Source organism: Chiloscyllium plagiosum, chromosome 47 (genome assembly GCF_004010195.1).
Source record: "Chiloscyllium plagiosum isolate BGI_BamShark_2017 chromosome 47, ASM401019v2, whole genome shotgun sequence".
NCBI classification, from domain to species: Eukaryota; Metazoa; Chordata; class Chondrichthyes; order Orectolobiformes; family Hemiscylliidae; genus Chiloscyllium; species Chiloscyllium plagiosum.
The window spans coordinates 10,647,753-10,652,467 of NC_057756.1; positions in this window are offsets into that span (position 1 = coordinate 10,647,753).

Here is a 4,715-nt window from a genome sequence, read left to right on the forward strand (position 1 = left end):
TAGGATGGAGGCGGAGAGGTCAAGAAGAAGACATTTCCAACTCCCCTCCTCCAAGTCCCTCCTCCCTACCTTTTATCTTCTCCTGCTGAACACTCTCTGCTCATTCCTGAAGAAGGGCCTGTGCCCGAAACGTCGAATCTCCTGTTCCCTGGATGCTGCCTGACCTGCTGTGCTGTTCCAGCAATAAAGTTTCAACTTTGATCTCCAGCATCTGCAGACCTCACTTTCTCCTCAAATCCTCCAACCCTGGCAACATCCTTGTAAATCTTTTCTGAACCCTTTCAAATTTCACAACATCTTTCCGATAGGAAGGAGACCAGAATTGCACGTGATATTCATGAAGTAAATCCTGGCCTGGTTTGATCCTGGATGGAACATAGCATTTTATTTTCTTTCCCTACCTTTCAGGTCAATCTAAATTAGATAGAATTGTCTCTGTTCCATTGAGTCGACTTTTCCTTAAACATATTTCTGTTCATTACCTTGACCACTCATCGTGGGAGTCAATCCCACATTCTCACCCCTGGCTGGATAATGACGATTCTCCTGAAATCTCTATTCATCAGCTTCAAGACTTCCATCGCCCTGCAGTCTTGACTTTTCTAGAGAGAAGCTCGGCAGCTTTTCCTGAGGGTGACATGCTCTCAGCTCTGTTTTATCCTTGCGGCTGTGCGTGGCACCTTCTCCACTGTCTTTATTTGCTTTTTGGAGACTGTGGTTTGGAGATGCCGCTGTTGGACTGGGGTGGACACAGTTAAAAGTCACACAACGCCAGGTTATAGTCCGACAGGTTTATTTGGAAGCACTAGCTTTCAGAGCGCTGCTCCTTCGTCAGGTAACTGTGGAGCAGGATCATAAGACACGGAATTTATAGAAACTTTTTTAAAATTAGATTCCCTACAGTGTGGAAACAGGCCCTTTGACCCAACCAGTTCACACCAACCCTCCGGAGAGTAACCCACCCAGACTCACTTCCCTCTGACTAATGCACCTCACACTACGGGCAATTTAACATGGACAATCCACCCTGACCTGCACATCCCTGGGCATTATGGGTAATTTAGCATGGCCAATCCACCCTGACCATTATGGGTAATTTAGCATGGCCAACCCACCCTAACCTGCACATCTCTGGGCATTATGGGTAATTTAGCATGGCCAATCCACCCTGACCTGCTCATCCCTGGGCATTATGGGTAATTTAGCATGGCCAATCCACCTTAAGGTGTGAGAGGGAAACCAGAGCACCCGGAGGAAACCCACGCAGACAGTCGCCCAAGGCTGGAATCGAACCTGGGACCCTGGTGCTGTGAGGCAGCAGTGCTAACCACTGAGCCACCGTGCCGCCCTGCTTGATGTCTGTGTCGATATGTTCGATCTTCTTGGCGATCCTCTCCACTTTGAGCTGGCAGTTTGTGGTGTCGATGGTGGCCATGACTCGGAGATGCCGGTGTTGGACTGGGGTGTACAAAGTTAAAAGTCACACCACACCAGGTTATAGCCCAACAGGTTTAATTGGAAACACACTGGCTTTCGGAGCGACGCTCCTTCATCCAGCGTTTGTGGGGTATAAGATCGTAAGACACAGAATTTACGGCGCAAGTTTAGAAACTGCGACAAATATTTGGACCTCTCTTCCACAAGTATGTCGGTTGTTCACTTTTTAAGTCTCAGAAGAAGTTTTGTGAAACGAATTGATGAAGGGGTACGGACCAGAGGCGGGTACGTGGAGTTTGACCAACGATCAGCCCCGATTCCTGCTACTGTAGTTCAGCCAAAGGCTGGCCAGGCAGTCACCAGGAAGCTGGCTGAGGGCAGAGTGGTAGCACAGTGTTTACTTGGGCCGTGCTGAAGCCATTGACAAGGTAGACTAATGAGTTAGGTCACACGGGATTCAGGGTGAGCTTACCAATTGGCTGCAAGATTGGCTCAACTGTAGAGGACAGTGTGTGATGGTGGAGGGTTGCTGAAGGCCCAGAAGTGTTTCATGGGGATCGGTGCTGGCTCCACTTCCGTCTGTCAGTTCTAGCAATGACTTAGATGAGAAAGCATGGTGACTACGTGTGCAGGTGACACCAGTATTGGGGGTACAGTGGACAGTGAGGAGGGTTATCAAAGATTACGAGACGGCCTTGCTCAGTTGGGTCAATGGGCTGATGTGTAGCAGGTGGAGTTTAATTTGGGTAAATGCGAGATATTGCATTCTCCTAAAATAGACAAAGTGGAGACTTGCACAATTAAACGTAGGGCCCTGGGGAGTGTTCTGGAAAGAGACTGAGGGGTTTAGGTACATAATTCTTTGAAGTTTGTGTCACATGTAGACAGGGTGGTTAAGGAAGCCTTTAGCACCCTCGCTCAGACCTTTGAGTGTAGGAGTTGGGACGTTGCGTTGAGGTTGTACAGGGCGTCGGCGAGGCCTCTTCTGGGTGACTGTGCGCTGCTATAGGAAGGATATTAACCCAGAGAGGGTTCAGAAGAGATTTACCAGGATGTTGCCAGGAATGAAGGGTTTGAAGTTGTAAGGAGAAATGGGATTGAATTGAACTTATTGTCACGTGTACTGAGGCACACTGAAAAGCTTTGTCTTGCGAGCAACACAGGCAGATCACAGAGTTAAATAGCATAGATAAGTAAATAATAGGTAAACAGCGGCAAAAACCAAAACACAGGTACAGGCAAATATCTAGAGTTTGTGAATCCATTCAGTATTCCAACAACAGGAGGGTAGAAACTGTTTTGAAACCGGCTGGTGCGTGTGTTCAGGCGTCTATCCCTTCTCCCTGATGGTAGAGGTTGTAGAAAAACATTGCCAGGGTGGGATGGATCTTTGAGAATGCTGGCGGCCTTTCCTTGGCAGCGGGCCTGGTAGATGGATTCTGTAGATGGGAGGTTGGCCTTTGTGATTGTTCAGGCCAAGTTCACCACTATCTGTAACCGTCTCCGATCTTGTAAGGCTGGGACATTTTTTCCCTTGGAGCGCAGGGGGTTGAGAGGTGACCTTACAGAGGTTTATAAAGCCACGAGGGACATGGATAGGGTAAAAGGCAGATGTTTGTTTTCCCCTCGGGTGGGGGATTTCGAGACTAAGGCGGCATTTTATTGGAAGACGAGAGGAGAAAGATTTTAAAAAGGCACGAGGGGCAATTATTTTACACCGAGAGTGGTTCGTGTGTGGAATGAGCTTCCTGAGGAAGTGGTGGATGCCGGTATAGTTACAACATTTAAGCGAAATCTGGGTAAGTACATGGCCATGGCCAACCCACCCTAACCTGCACATCCCTGGGCACTATGGGTAATTTAACATGGCCAACCCACCCCAACCTGCACATCCCTGGGCACTATGGGTAATTTACCACGGCCAATCCACCCTAACTTGCACATCTTTGGAGTGTGGGAGGAAACTGGAGCACCCGGAGGAAACCCACACAGACACTGGTGGAAGAGATGGGGAGAATGTGAAATATCCAAACTGAGAGTCGCCCCGAGGCTGGGTTCAAACCCGGGTCCCTGGCACCGTGAGGCAGCGGTGCTGAGCAGTGAGCCACCATGCCACCCCCCCAAAAGGGGAGTCCTGTCACCGGCTCAGGAAGGGAGACACACACACAACAGGGAGGGAGGAGGGTCTTAGCCTGTGGGCTGCGCTCTCCGATGACGCTGTGTTTGTACATTTTTGTGGCTGAGGCCGAGGGCTCGGTTACTGGGAGAGGGTGGAGGGAGACCTGTCTTGTCCAGCTGCTATTGTGTGATTTGCAAAGGTGTACCTTCCGTAAATTGCTGCAGTCTCCGGATGCACTGCCTGTTCCGGGAAGCTACTGCAGCGCAGCATTCCCCCGTCTCCCCGTCTCCTCCCGGTGCGGTGTTCCCCCGTCTCCCCGTCTCCTCCCGGTGCGGTGTTCCCCCGTCTCCTCCCGGTGCGGTGTTCACCCGTCTCCTCCCGGTGCAGCGTTCCTCCGTCTCCTCCCGGTGCGGCGTTCCCCCGTCTCCTCCCGGTGCGGTGTTCCCCCGTCTCCCCGTCTCCTCCCGGTGCAGCGTTCCCCCGTCTCCTCCCGGTGCGGTGTTCCCCAGTCTCCTCCCGGTGCGGTGTTCCCCCGTCTCCTCCCGGTGCGGTGTTCCCCCGTCTCCTCCCGGTGCGGTGTTCCCCCGTCTCCCCGTCTCCTCCCGGTGCGGTGTTCCCCAGTCTCCTCCCGGTGCGGTGTTCCCCCGTCTCCCCGTCACCTCCCGGTGCGGTGATCCACAGTCTCCTCCCGGAGCGGTGTTCCCCCGTCTCCTCCCGGTGCGGTGTTCCCCCGTCTCCTCCCGGTGCGGTGTTCCCCCGTCTCCCCGTCTCCTCCTGGTGCGGTGTTCCCCCGTCTCCTCCCGGTGCGGTGTTCCCCCGTCTCCTCCCGGTGCGGTGTTCCCCCGTCTCCTCCCGGAGCGGCGTTCCCCAGTCTCCTCCCGGTGCGGTGTTCCCCCGTCTCCTCCCGGAGCGGTGTTCCCCCGTCTCCTCCCGGTGCGGTGTTCCCCAGTCTCCTCCCGGTGCAGCATTCCCCCGTCTCCTCACGGTGCGGTGTTCCACCGTCTCATCCCGGTCCGGTGTTCCCCAGTCTCCCCGTCTCCTCCCGGTGCAGCATTCCCCCGTCTCCTCCCGGTGCAGCATTCCCCCGTCTCCTCCCGGTGCGGTGTTCCCTCGCCTCCTCCCGGTGCGGTGTTCCCCCGACTCCTCCCGGTGCGGTGTT